This window comes from Amia ocellicauda, unplaced genomic scaffold (assembly GCF_036373705.1).
Source record: "Amia ocellicauda isolate fAmiCal2 unplaced genomic scaffold, fAmiCal2.hap1 HAP1_SCAFFOLD_240, whole genome shotgun sequence".
Classification (NCBI taxonomy): domain Eukaryota; kingdom Metazoa; phylum Chordata; class Actinopteri; order Amiiformes; family Amiidae; genus Amia; species Amia ocellicauda.
Window position 1 is genome coordinate 30,001 of NW_027102803.1, and position 15,000 is coordinate 45,000.

A 15,000-nucleotide genomic window follows, 5' to 3' on the forward strand; every position below is an offset into this window, starting at 1 on the left:
GGCGGGCAGCATACACACTCTCCACGGCGGGCCGCGAAGACTTAGCGGGCGCAGCCGCCGGAGCGGGCCGCCGACGAGGCCTGAAACGCGGGGTGCGGCCGGGACCGTTCCCCCCCTTGCATTTCGCTGGATGATCAGACAGTCGCAAAGAACCGTCTGAAAATCCCGGGCCAAGTCCAGAAAGTGTCCGTAAAAGAGCTAGCGGGGCCCAGCCACTTTCCTCCAGCAAGTGCCCTTAGCTCAGTTTTGACCTCTCTCATTGCACTAAGTGTCTTCAAAAACCCAGTTCCTGTATTTCCCCCGGCACCGTAGAGAAATGCTGACAGCCTGGAACACTGTGGCGGCTGCACACGGCACTCCCATGCCCGCCGCGAGCAGCCTAGCCCCGCCTCAGACCCGCGAGAACCGCCCATCGGCACACGGCCCGCTGTGCGCCCGAGCCGTTTGGTGTAAAAACTGTCCAAAAGTGGTTTCGACCACTTAGGAACATCGTAGAGACTCGAAATAAAAAGGATTTTGTTGGAAAAGCGATTCTGAGGAAGGCTGTGTTAAAATTAATTTCGGGAAATGTCGTTTACCCCCCCCCAAATGGCTCCGAAGTACCCCCCCCCCACCCCCCCCCTAAAAAACCGTGTTCCGGGGGTTTTTCGAGAAAACAAACACACGGGGTATATAGAGGGGACTGAGACGAATCGAATGACGTGCTTTGCAAAGAAATCGGGGGCTCACAGCCCCCCCAGGAGAGGTTCAAAAGTCGGAGGACTGGTCACCTAACTCCCATTGAAGTCAATGGGGGAAAAATGAAAACTGTCAAAAAGGCTTAAAATGGTTCAAAAACCCACTGGGGCAGTAGATAATCATCCTATTTGAATTTTAAAAGTCTTAGTTTGGCGAAAAAATACCTTTTAATAATTGTTTTAGGGGTCAGAAAAATCAGCTCCGGCTGCCTGGTCACCTAGGGGAGATAGAAAATTTTTCTAAGTTTTTCACTCGGCCGCCTGGTCCCCTAACTCGAAAATTTTAAAGTGCTCCCATCGGTCCCGGGATAGGGTGGCTGATAGCTGGGAGCCCCCTGAGCACTGCCCCGGTGTTAGTTTTCGGAGAAATGCCCCCGTTGATTTGTTATGATTTTTTTTCCGCCGGCCGCCTGGTCGCCCTAATGCAAAGTCAATGGGAGTGAGGAGATAGAAAATTTTTCAAAGTTTTTCACTCGGCCGCCTGGTCCCCTAACTCGAAAATTTTAAAGTGCTCCCATCGGTCCCGGGATAGGGTGGCTGATAGCTGGGAGCCCCCTGAGCACTGCCCCGGTGTTAGTTTTCGGAGAAATGCCTCCGTTGATTTGTTATGATTTTTTTTCCGCCGGCCGCCTGGTCGCCCTAATGTAAAGTCAATGGGAGTGAGGAGATAGAACATTTTTCAAAGTTTTTCACCCGGCCCCAAACGGCTCCAAAACACACTGGGGCTGTGGCTGGGACTCTCACCAGGACTGCCCCCTACTTTATTTCTGGATTAAAAAGCATTCTATATTAATTTTTCGATTTTTGGGACCCGGGACGCCTGGTCACCTAACTCCCCTTCTATCCCTATGGGGGGGGGGGCGGGGACATCGAAAACGCTCCCATCGCCGCCGAGGCACGCTGCGGGGACTCTCCCTACCATCGCCCCATGCTTCCTTTGAAGAATATATGACGTTTTTCAATTTTCACCGACATTTGAAAATCAAAACTTCAGAACATTTCATAGTTATTCTCAATGGGTTGTCTAGGGGCACACATCTCTAAACTGGGGGAAATGCTCAAAATGATTAAAAAGAAAAACAATGCCCCCAGACCCGGGGGGCTGATAGCTGGGAGCCCCCTGAGCACTGCCCCGGTGTTAGTTTTCGGAGAAATGCCTCCGTTGATTTGTTATGATTTTTTTTCCGCCGGCCGCCTGGTCGCCCTAATGTAAAGTCAATGGGAGTGAGGAGATAGAATATTTTTCAAAGTTTTTCACTCGGCCGTCTGGTCCCCTGACTCGAAAATTTTAAAGTGCTCCCATCGGTCCCGGGATAGGGTGGCTGATAGCTGGGAGCCCCCTGAGCACAGCCCCGGTGTTAGTTTTCGGAGAAATGCCCCCGTTGATTTGTTATGATTTTTTTTCCGCCGGCCGCCTGGTCGCCCTAATGTAAAGTCAATGGGAGTGAGGAGATAGAATATTTTTCAAAGTTTTTCACTCGGCCGTCTGGTCCCCTGACTCGAAAATTTTAAAGTGCTCCCATCGGTCCCGGGATAGGGTGGCTGATAGCTGGGAGCCCCCTGAGCACAGCCCCGGTGTTAGTTTTCGGAGAAATGCCCCCGTTGATTTGTTATGATTTTTTTTCCGCCGGCCGCCTGGTCGCCCTAATGTAAAGTCAATGGGAGTGAGGAGATAGAATATTTTTCAAAGTTTTTCACTCGGCCGTCTGGTCCCCTGACTCGAAAATTTTAAAGTGCTCCCATCGGTCCCGGGATAGGGTGGCTGATAGCTGGGAGCCCCCTGAGCACAGCCCCGGTGTTAGTTTTCGGAGAAATGCCCCCGTTGATTTGTTATGATTTTTTTTCCGCCGGCCGCCTGGTCGCCCTAATGTAAAGTCAATGGGAGTGAGGAGATAGAATATTTTTCAAAGTTTTTCACTCGGCCGTCTGGTCCCCTGACTCGAAAATTTTAAAGTGCTCCCATCGGTCCCGGGATAGGGTGGCTGATAGCTGGGAGCCCCCTGAGCACAGCCCCGGTGTTAGTTTTCGGAGAAATGCCCCCGTTGATTTGTTATGATTTTTTTTCCGCCGGCCGCCTGGTCGCCCTAATGTAAAGTCAATGGGAGTGAGGAGATAGAATATTTTTCAAAGTTTTTCACTCGGCCGTCTGGTCCCCTGACTCGAAAATTTTAAAGTGCTCCCATCGGTCCCGGGATAGGGTGGCTGATAGCTGGGAGCCCCCTGAGCACAGCCCCGGTGTTAGTTTTCGGAGAAATGCCCCCGTTGATTTGTTATGATTTTTTTTCCGCCGGCCGCCTGGTCGCCCTAATGTAAAGTCAATGGGAGTGAGGAGATAGAATATTTTTCAAAGTTTTTCACTCGGCCGTCTGGTCCCCTGACTCGAAAATTTTAAAGTGCTCCCATCGGTCCCAGACCCGGGTGGCCACGAGGTGGGACCCCCCTGAGCACTGCCCCGGTGTTAGTTTTCCGAGAAATGCCCCCGTTGATTTGTTATGATCCGTAGTTGCCGGCCGGCCGCCCGGCAGTGCTCTATCGGATGGAGCGTGGGCTGGCTATGGGAGATTTAGCGATTTTCGGAACCGGCCCCGATCGCCCCCCAAACCGGGTGGCCACGAGGTGGGACCCCCCTGAGCACTGCCCCGGTGTTAGTTTTCCGAGAAATGCCCCCGTTGATTTGTTATGATCCGTAGTTGCCGGCCGGCCGCCCGGCAGTGCTCTATCGGATGGAGCGTGGGCTGGCTATGGGAGATTTAGCGATTTTCGGAACCGGCCCCGATCGCCCCCCAAACCGGGTGGCCACGAGGTGGGACCCCCCTGAGCACTGCCCCGGTGTTAGTTTTCCGAGAAATGCCCCCGTTGATTTGTTATGATTATTTTTCGCCCAGGCGATGTGCCTTTTCATTTTGTTTTGCACTTTCCTTCATTCCTTGGTGCATGCTACCATCTAACGGACACATTTCGGTACTGCAGTTTGAAAGTAATTTCCCCGTCTAGGGATCTCTCAATGCCCTGGGCTGCGAAAGGAGGGCAAGGACACCCTATGTTCTCATGAGTGCAAAGCCCCCCCGGCTTCAAGGCATTCCAAAAGGAAAACCGGAGACACTGCTGTACACACACACACACACACACACACACACACACACACACACACACACAGAGAGAGAGAGAGAGAGAGAGAGAGATAGAGAGAGAGTAGTCACACAGTGGAATAAACTCCCCAGCGATGTGGTAGAAGCTGAAAGTTGGGGAACATTGTGATGGTCTATATTTCTTGGCAGATAATAAAAGATGCTCTTATCATGCCTCCGTTGATGTGTTATGATCCATAGGTTGCCGGCCGCCCGGCATTGCTCTGATCGGATGGACCGTGGGCTGCCTATGGCAGAGTATGGGCGATTCTTCAGCCGGCCCCGATGGCCCCCCAAACCGGGTGGCCACGAGGTGGGACCCCCCTGAGCACTGCCGCGGTGTTAGTTTTCCGAGAAATGCCCCCGTTGATTTGTTATGATCCGTAGTTGCCGGCCGGCCGCCCGGCATTGCTCTATCGGATGGAGCGTGGGCTGGCTATGGGAGATTTAGCGATTTTCGGAACCGGCCCCGATGGCCCCCCAAACCGGGTGGCCACGAGGTGGGACCCCCCTGAGCACTGCCCCGGTGTTAGTTTTCGGAGAAATGCCCCCGTTGATTTGTTATGATCCGTAGTTGCCGGCCGGCCGCCCGGCATTGCTCTATCGGATGGAGCGTGGGCTGGCTATGGGAGATTTAGCGATTTTCGGAACCGGCCCCGATGGCCCCCCAAACCGGGTGGCCACGAGGTGGGACCCCCCTGAGCACTGCCCCGGTGTTAGTTTTCGGAGAAATGCCCCCGTTGATTTGTTATGATCCGTAGTTGCCGGCCGGCCGCCCGGCATTGCTCTATCGGATGGAGCGTGGGCTGGCTATGGGAGATTTAGCGATTTTCGGAACCGGCCCCGATCGCCCCCCAAACCGGGTGGCCACGAGGTGGGACCCCCCTGAGCACTGCCCCGGTGTTAGTTTTCCGAGAAATGCCCCCGTTGATTTGTTACGATTATTTTTCGCCCAGGCGATGTGCCTTTTCATTTTGTTTTGCACTTTCCTTCATTCCTTGGTGCATGCTGCCATCTAACGGACACATTTCGGTACTGCAGTTTGAAAGTAATTTCCCCGTCTAGGGATCTCTCTCTCGTCTAGGGACACTGCTGTACACACACACACACACACACACACACACACACACACACACACACACACACACACACACACACACACACAGTGAGAGAGAGGGAGAGATAGAGAGAGAGAGAGGTGGAGAGGGAGAGAGAGGTGGAGATAGAGAGATGGAGATAGAGAGAGATGGAGATAGAGAGAGATGGAGATAGAGAGAGAGATGGAGATAGAGAGAGAGTCGTCACACTCTGGAACAAACTCCCCAGAAGCTGAAAGTTGGGGAACATTATGATGATCTTTATTTCTTGGCAGATAATAAATGATGATCTTACAGAGGGCGACTTACAACACCAGTGCAAACATACAGCGAAGGACAAGGCATCAATCGCGACAGAATCCCTTGAGTTAAAGCAGCAGATTCAGAATAACACACGTCAAAACAGACTGGAGACTAAAACGAGCACGAAAGGTGTCGAATATGTGGCCTCCTCTCGCTTGTAAACTCTCTCGTGTTCCTGTCGATGGGGTCGGCGGCTCGGGGCAGCGGCCTAGCAGCAGCAGGCAGGCCACCCGGCTGCCTGGGGCTGACCTCCGGGGCAGGCAGGCAGGCAGGCAGACCTCCAGGGCAGGCAGGCAGGCAGGCAGGCAGACCTCCAGGGCAGGCAGGCAGGTAGGCCGTGCTGCTGCCAGGGCTGGCAGGCTGACCTCCAGGGCAGGCAGGCAGGCAGGCAGACCTCCAGGGCTGGCAGGCTGACCTCCAGGGCAGGCAGGCAGGCAGGCAGGCAGACCTCCAGGGCTAACAGGCTGACCTCCAGGGCTGGCAGGCTGACCTCCAGGGCTGGAAGGCAGGATGGCAGACCTCCAGGGCAGGCAGGCAGGCAGGCAGGCAGACCTCCAGGGCTGGCAGGGAGACCTCCAGGGCTGGCAGGCAGGCAGGCAGGGCTGTGTGGCTGGGGAGGGCAGGCTGGCAGGCAGGTAGGCCGTGCTGCTGCCAGGGCTGGAAGGCTGACCTCCAGGGCAGGCAGGCAGGCAGACCTCCAGGGCAGGCAGGCAGGTAGGCCGTGCTGCTGCCAGGGCTGGCAGGCTGACCTCCAGGGCAGGCAGGCTGACCTCCAGGGCAGGCAGTGCTGCTACCAGGGCAGGCAGGCAGACCTCCAGGGCAGGCAGGCTGACCTCCAGGGCAGGCAGGCAGGCAGGCAGACCTCCAGGGCAGGCAGGCAGGCAGGCAGGCAGGCAGACCTCCAGGGCAGGCAGGCAGGTAGGCCGTGCTGCTGCCAGGGCTGGCAGGCTGACCTCCAGGGCAGGCAGGCAGGCAGGCAGACCTCCAGGGCTGGCAGGCTGACCTCCAGGGCAGGCAGGCAGGCAGGCAGGCAGACCTCCAGGGCTAACAGGCTGACCTCCAGGGCTGGCAGGCTGACCTCCAGGGCTGGAAGGCAGGATGGCAGACCTCCAGGGCAGGCAGGCAGGCAGGCAGGCAGACCTCCAGGGCTGGCAGGGAGACCTCCAGGGCTGGCAGGCAGGCAGGCAGGGCTGTGTGGCTGGGGAGGGCAGGCTGGCAGGCAGGTAGGCCGTGCTGCTGCCAGGGCTGGAAGGCTGACCTCCAGGGCAGGCAGGCAGGCAGACCTCCAGGGCAGGCAGGCAGGTAGGCCGTGCTGCTGCCAGGGCTGGCAGGCTGACCTCCAGGGCAGGCAGGCTGACCTCCAGGGCAGGCAGTGCTGCTACCAGGGCAGGCAGGCAGACCTCCAGGGCAGGCAGGCTGACCTCCAGGGCAGGCAGGCAGGCAGGCAGACCTCCAGGGCAGGCAGGCAGGCAGGCAGGCAGACCTCCAGGGCAGGCAGGCAGGTAGGCCGTGCTGCTGCCAGGGCTGGCAGGCTGACCTCCAGGGCAGGCAGGCAGGCAGGCAGACCTCCAGGGCTGGCAGGCTGACCTCCAGGGCAGGCAGGCAGGCAGGCAGGCAGACCTCCAGGGCTAACAGGCTGACCTCCAGGGCTGGCAGGCTGACCTCCAGGGCTGGAAGGCAGGATGGCAGACCTCCAGGGCAGGCAGGCAGGCAGGCAGGCAGACCTCCAGGGCTGGCAGGGAGACCTCCAGGGCTGGCAGGCAGGCAGGCAGGGCTGTGTGGCTGGGGAGGGCAGGCTGGCAGGCAGGTAGGCCGTGCTGCTGCCAGGGCTGGAAGGCTGACCTCCAGGGCAGGCAGGCAGGCAGACCTCCAGGGCAGGCAGGCAGGTAGGCCGTGCTGCTGCCAGGGCTGGCAGGCTGACCTCCAGGGCAGGCAGGCTGACCTCCAGGGCAGGCAGTGCTGCTACCAGGGCAGGCAGGCAGACCTCCAGGGCAGGCAGGCTGACCTCCAGGGCAGGCAGGCAGGCAGGCAGACCTCCAGGGCAGGCAGGCAGGCAGGCAGGCAGACCTCCAGGGCAGGCAGGCAGGTAGGCCGTGCTGCTGCCAGGGCTGGCAGGCTGACCTCCAGGGCAGGCAGGCAGGCAGGCAGACCTCCAGGGCTGGCAGGCTGACCTCCAGGGCAGGCAGGCAGGCAGGCAGGCAGACCTCCAGGGCTAACAGGCTGACCTCCAGGGCTGGCAGGCTGACCTCCAGGGCTGGAAGGCAGGATGGCAGACCTCCAGGGCAGGCAGGCAGGCAGGCAGGCAGACCTCCAGGGCTGGCAGGGAGACCTCCAGGGCTGGCAGGCAGGCAGGCAGGGCTGTGTGGCTGGGGAGGGCAGGCTGGCAGGCAGGTAGGCCGTGCTGCTGCCAGGGCTGGAAGGCTGACCTCCAGGGCAGGCAGGCAGGCAGACCTCCAGGGCAGGCAGGCAGGTAGGCCGTGCTGCTGCCAGGGCTGGCAGGCTGACCTCCAGGGCAGGCAGGCTGACCTCCAGGGCAGGCAGTGCTGCTACCAGGGCAGGCAGGCAGACCTCCAGGGCAGGCAGGCTGACCTCCAGGGCAGGCAGGCAGGCAGGCAGACCTCCAGGGCAGGCAGGCAGGCAGGCAGGCAGACCTCCAGGGCAGGCAGGCAGGTAGGCCGTGCTGCTGCCAGGGCTGGCAGGCTGACCTCCAGGGCAGGCAGGCAGGCAGGCAGACCTCCAGGGCTGGCAGGCTGACCTCCAGGGCAGGCAGGCAGGCAGGCAGGCAGACCTCCAGGGCTAACAGGCTGACCTCCAGGGCTGGCAGGCTGACCTCCAGGGCTGGAAGGCAGGATGGCAGACCTCCAGGGCAGGCAGGCAGGCAGGCAGGCAGACCTCCAGGGCTGGCAGGGAGACCTCCAGGGCTGGCAGGCAGGCAGGCAGGGCTGTGTGGCTGGGGAGGGCAGGCTGGCAGGCAGGTAGGCCGTGCTGCTGCCAGGGCTGGAAGGCTGACCTCCAGGGCAGGCAGGCAGGCAGACCTCCAGGGCAGGCAGGCAGGTAGGCCGTGCTGCTGCCAGGGCTGGCAGGCTGACCTCCAGGGCAGGCAGGCTGACCTCCAGGGCAGGCAGTGCTGCTACCAGGGCAGGCAGGCAGACCTCCAGGGCAGGCAGGCTGACCTCCAGGGCAGGCAGGCAGGCAGGCAGACCTCCAGGGCAGGCAGGCAGGCAGTGCTGCTACCAGGGCAGGCAGGCAGACCTCCAGGGCTAACAGGCTGACCTCCAGGGCAGGCAGTGCTGCTACCAGGGCTGGATAGCAGACCTCCAGGGCAGGCAGGCTGACCTCCAGGGCAGGCAGGCAGGCAGGCAGACAGGCAGGCAGACCTCCAGGGCTAACAGGCTGACCTCCAGGGCTGGCAGGCAGGCAGGCAGGGCTGTGTGGCTGGGGAGGGCAGGCTGGCAGGCAGGTAGGCCGTGCTGCTGCCAGGGCTGGAAGGCTGACCTCCAGGGCAGGCAGGCAGGCAGACCTCCAGGGCAGGCAGGCAGGTAGGCCGTGCTGCTGCCAGGGCTGGCAGGCTGACCTCCAGGGCAGGCAGGCTGACCTCCAGGGCAGGCAGTGCTGCTACCAGGGCAGGCAGGCTGTCCTCCAGGGCTGGATAGCAGACCTCCAGGGCAGGCAGTGCTGCTACCAGGGCAGGCAGGCTGTCCTCCAGGGCTGGATAGCAGACCTCCAGGGCAGGCAGTGCTGCTACCAGGGCTGGATAGCAGACCTCCAGGGCTGGATGGCAGGCAGGCAGACCTCCAGGGCTGGATAGCAGACCTCCAGGGCTGGAAGGCAGGCAGGCAGACCTCCAGGGCAGGCAGTGCTGCTACCAGGGCTGGATAGCAGACCTCCAGGGCTAACAGGCAGACCTCCAGGGCTGGAAGGCAGGCAGTGCTGCTACCAGGGCAGGCAGGCTGTCCTCCAGGGCTGGAAGGCAGACCTCCAGGGCTGGCAGGCTGACCTCCAGGGCAGGCAGGCAGGCAGGCAGACCTCCAGGGCTGGATAGCAGACCTCCAGGGCTGGATAGCTGACCTCCAGGGCTGGATAGCAGACCTCCAGGGCTAACAGGCTGACCTCCAGGGCTAACAGGCAGACCTCCAGGGCAGGCAGGCAGACCTCCAGGGCAGGCAGTGCTGCTACCAGGGCAGGCAGTGCTGCTGCCAGGGCAGGCAGGCAGACCTCCAGGGCTAACAGGCAGACCTCCAGGGCTAACAGGCAGACCTCCAGGGCTAACAGGCAGACCTCCAGGGCAGGCAGGCAGACCTCCAGGGCAGGCAGGCAGACCTCCAGGGCAGGCAGTGCTGCTACCAGGGCAGGCAGTGCTGCTGCCAGGGCAGGCAGGGAGACCTCCAGGGCTGGATGGCAGGCAGGCAGACCTCCAGGGCTGGATAGCAGACCTCCAGGGCTAACAGGCTGACCTCCAGGGCTAACAGGCAGGCAGGCAGACCTCCAGGGCTGGATAGCAGACCTCCAGGGCTAACAGGCTGACCTCCAGGGCAGGCAGTGCTGCTACCAGGGCTGGATAGCAGACCTCCAGGGCAGGCAGTGCTGCTACCAGGGCAGGCAGTGCTGCTGCCAGGGCTGGATGGCAGGCAGGCAGACCTCCAGGGCTAACAGGCTGACCTCCAGGGCAGGCAGGCAGACCTCCAGGGCTAACAGGCTGACCTCCAGGGCAGGCAGTGCTGCTACCAGGGCAGGCAGGCTGTCCTCCAGGGCTGGATAGCAGACCTCCAGGGCTAACAGGCAGACCTCCAGGGCTGGCAGGCAGGCAGGCAGACCTCCAGGGCAGGCAGTGCTGCTACCAGGGCTGGATAGCAGACCTCCAGGGCAGGCAGTGCTGCTACCAGGGCAGGCAGTGCTGCTGCCAGGGCTGGATGGCAGGCAGGCAGACCTCCAGGGCTAACAGGCTGACCTCCAGGGCAGGCAGGCAGACCTCCAGGGCTAACAGGCTGACCTCCAGGGCAGGCAGTGCTGCTACCAGGGCAGGCAGGCTGTCCTCCAGGGCTGGATAGCAGACCTCCAGGGCAGGCAGTGCTGCTACCAGGGCTGGATAGCAGACCTCCAGGGCTGGATGGCAGGCAGGCAGACCTCCAGGGCTGGATAGCAGACCTCCAGGGCTGGAAGGCAGGCAGGCAGACCTCCAGGGCAGGCAGTGCTGCTACCAGGGCTGGATAGCAGACCTCCAGGGCTAACAGGCAGACCTCCAGGGCTGGAAGGCAGGCAGTGCTGCTACCAGGGCAGGCAGGCTGTCCTCCAGGGCTGGAAGGCAGACCTCCAGGGCTGGCAGGCTGACCTCCAGGGCAGGCAGGCAGGCAGGCAGACCTCCAGGGCTGGATAGCAGACCTCCAGGGCTGGATAGCTGACCTCCAGGGCTGGATAGCAGACCTCCAGGGCTAACAGGCTGACCTCCAGGGCTAACAGGCAGACCTCCAGGGCAGGCAGGCAGACCTCCAGGGCAGGCAGTGCTGCTACCAGGGCAGGCAGTGCTGCTGCCAGGGCAGGCAGGCAGACCTCCAGGGCTAACAGGCAGACCTCCAGGGCTAACAGGCAGACCTCCAGGGCTAACAGGCAGACCTCCAGGGCAGGCAGGCAGACCTCCAGGGCAGGCAGGCAGACCTCCAGGGCAGGCAGTGCTGCTACCAGGGCAGGCAGTGCTGCTGCCAGGGCAGGCAGGGAGACCTCCAGGGCTGGATGGCAGGCAGGCAGACCTCCAGGGCTGGATAGCAGACCTCCAGGGCTAACAGGCTGACCTCCAGGGCTAACAGGCAGGCAGGCAGACCTCCAGGGCTGGATAGCAGACCTCCAGGGCTAACAGGCTGACCTCCAGGGCAGGCAGTGCTGCTACCAGGGCAGGCAGGCAGACCTCCAGGGCAGGCAGTGCTGCTGCCAGGGCAGGCAGGCAGACCTCCAGGGCTGGATAGCAGACCTCCAGGGCTAACAGGCAGACCTCCAGGGCTGGATAGCAGACCTCCAGGGCTGGATAGCAGACCTCCAGGGCAGGCAGTGCTGCTACCAGGGCAGGCAGTGCTGCTGCCAGGGCAGGCAGGCAGACCTCCAGGGCAGGCAGTGCTGCTACCAGGGCTGGATAGCAGACCTCCAGGGCTGGATGGCAGGCAGGCAGACCTCCAGGGCTGGATAGCAGACCTCCAGGGCTAACAGGCAGACCTCCAGGGCAGGCAGGCAGACCTCCAGGGCAGGCAGGCAGACCTCCAGGGCTGGATAGCAGACCTCCAGGGCAGGCAGTGCTGCTACCAGGGCTGGATAGCAGACCTCCAGGGCAGGATAGCAGACCTCCAGGGCTGGATGGCAGGCAGGCAGACCTCCAGGGCAGGCAGGCAGACCTCCAGGGCTGGATAGCAGACCTCCAGGGCTAACAGGCAGGCAGGCAGACCTCCAGGGCTGGATAGCAGACCTCCAGGGCTAACAGGCAGGCAGGCAGACCTCCAGGGCTGGATAGCAGACCTCCAGGGCAGGCAGTGCTGCTACCAGGGCAGGCAGTGCTGCTACCAGGGCTGGAAGGCAGACCTCCAGGGCAGGCAGTGCTGCTACCAGGGCTGGATAGCAGACCTCCAGGGCTGGATAGCAGACCTCCAGGGCAGGCAGGCAGACCTCCAGGGCTGGATAGCAGACCTCCAGGGCTGGCAGGCAGGCAGGCAGACCTCCAGGGCTGGATAGCAGACCTCCAGGGCAGGATAGCAGACCTCCAGGGCTGGATGGCAGGCAGGCAGACCTCCAGGGCTGGATAGCAGACCTCCAGGGCTGGCAGGCAGACCTCCAGGGCTGGATAGCAGACCTCCAGGGCTAACAGGCAGACCTCCAGGGCAGGCAGGCAGACCTCCAGGGCAGGCAGGCAGACCTCCAGGGCTGGATAGCAGACCTCCAGGGCAGGCAGTGCTGCTACCAGGGCTGGATAGCAGACCTCCAGGGCAGGATAGCAGACCTCCAGGGCTGGATGGCAGGCAGGCAGACCTCCAGGGCAGGCAGGCAGACCTCCAGGGCTGGATAGCAGACCTCCAGGGCTAACAGGCAGGCAGGCAGACCTCCAGGGCTGGATAGCAGACCTCCAGGGCTAACAGGCAGGCAGGCAGACCTCCAGGGCTGGATAGCAGACCTCCAGGGCAGGCAGTGCTGCTACCAGGGCAGGCAGTGCTGCTACCAGGGCTGGAAGGCAGACCTCCAGGGCAGGCAGTGCTGCTACCAGGGCTGGATAGCAGACCTCCAGGGCTGGATGGCAGGCAGGCAGACCTCCAGGGCTGGATAGCAGACCTCCAGGGCTGGAAGGCAGGCAGGCAGACCTCCAGGGCAGGCAGTGCTGCTACCAGGGCTGGATAGCAGACCTCCAGGGCTAACAGGCAGACCTCCAGGGCTGGAAGGCAGGCAGTGCTGCTACCAGGGCAGGCAGGCTGTCCTCCAGGGCTGGAAGGCAGACCTCCAGGGCTGGCAGGCTGACCTCCAGGGCAGGCAGGCAGGCAGGCAGACCTCCAGGGCTGGATAGCAGACCTCCAGGGCTGGATAGCTGACCTCCAGGGCTGGATAGCAGACCTCCAGGGCTAACAGGCTGACCTCCAGGGCTAACAGGCAGACCTCCAGGGCAGGCAGGCAGACCTCCAGGGCAGGCAGTGCTGCTACCAGGGCAGGCAGTGCTGCTGCCAGGGCAGGCAGGCAGACCTCCAGGGCTGGAAGGCAGACCTCCAGGGCTGGCAGGCTGACCTCCAGGGCAGGCAGGCAGGCAGGCAGACCTCCAGGGCTGGATAGCTGACCTCCAGGGCTGGATAGCAGACCTCCAGGGCTAACAGGCTGACCTCCAGGGCTAACAGGCAGACCTCCAGGGCAGGCAGGCAGACCTCCAGGGCAGGCAGTGCTGCTACCAGGGCTGGATAGCAGACCTCCAGGGCTAACAGGCAGACCTCCAGGGCTGGCAGTGCTGCTACCAGGGCTGGATAGCAGACCTCCAGGGCTGGATAGCAGACCTCCAGGGCTAACAGGCAGACCTCCAGGGCTGGCAGGCTGACCTCCAGGGCAGGCAGGCAGGCAGGCAGACCTCCAGGGCTGGATAGCTGACCTCCAGGGCTGGATAGCAGACCTCCAGGGCTGGCAGGCTGACCTCCAGGGCAGGCAGGCCGGGCCCCCGGTGCTGCATCTCGGCCGCTGCCTGGGGCGGACCGGCCCGGGTGCCCTTGCGCTTTTTCGACACCAGGGGGCAGTTGGGTGCCATTCCGTCCCTCGTGTGGCGAAATGGCGGTACTGCACCTCCGCCTTTTTGCTGGAGAAAGTCCGCAGTCGGGACAATGCGCCACACGGTCCGTCGGCAGGAGGCCCGGGCCCGGGCACAACTCCCCGGTGGGGACGGACGCCGGGCTGGAGCTTCCCTTCAGCACACACACTCACTCACTCACTCACTGACCGACCGACTGACTGCAGGAAAGGCTCCCGGCTCCCAGCGCTCAGTCAGCAGGCCTACTCCTCCCCGGTGGGGACGGACGCCGGGCTGGAGCCTCCCTTCAGCACACACACTCACTCACTGACCGACCGACTGACTGCAGGAAAGGCTCCCGGCTCCCAGCGCTCAGTCAGCAGGCCTACTCCTCCCCGGTGGGGACGGACGCCGGGCTGGAGCTTTCCTTCAGCACACACACTCACTCACTGACCGACCGACTGACTGCAGGAAAGGCTCCCGGCTCCCAGCGCTCAGTCAGCAGGCCTACTCCTCCCCGGTGGGGACGGACGCCGGGCTGGAGCTTTCCTCCAGCGCAACACACTCACTCACTCACTCACTGACCGACCGACCGACCGACGGCTCCCAGCGCTCAGTCAGCAGGCCTACTCCTCCCCGGTGGGGACGGACGCCGGGCTGGAGCTTCCCTTCAGCACACACACTCACTCACTCACTGACCGACCGACTGACTGCAGGAAAGGCTCCCGGCTCCCAGCGCTCAGTCAGCAGGCCTACTCCTCCCCGGTGGGGACGGACGCCGGGCTGGAGCTTTCCTTCAGCACACACACTCACTCACTGACCGACCGACTGACTGCAGGAAAGGCTCCCGGCTCCCAGCGCTCAGTCAGCAGGCCTACTCCTCCCCGGTGGGGACGGACGCCGGGCTGGAGCTTTCCTCCAGCGCAACACACACTCACTCACTCACTCACTGACCGACCGACCGACCGACGGCTCCCAGCGCTCAGTCAGCAGGCCTACTCCTCCCCGGTGGGGACGGACGCCGGGCTGGAGCTTCCCTTCAGCACACACACTCACTCACTCACTGACCGACCGACTGACTGCAGGAAAGGCTCCCGGCTCCCAGCGCTCAGTCAGCAGGCCTACTCCTCCCCGGTGGGGACGGACGCCGGGCTGGAGCTTTCCTCCAGCGCAACACACACTCACTCACTCACTCACTGACCGACCGACCGACCGACCGACGGCTCCCGGCGCTCAGCCTGCAGGGCTACACCTCCCCGGTGGGTGCGGGCTCCGCGCTGGAGCTTTCCTTCAGCACTCACTGACCGACGGCTCCCGGCGCTCAGCCTGCAGGGCTACACCTCCCCGGTGGGTGCGGGCTCCGCGCTGGAGCTTTCCTTCAGCACTCACTGACCGACGGCTCCCGGCGCTCAGCCTGCAGGGCTACACCTCCCCGGTGGGTGCGGGCTCCGCGCTGGAGCTTTCCTTCAGCACTCACTGACCGACGGCTCCCGGCGCTCAGCCTG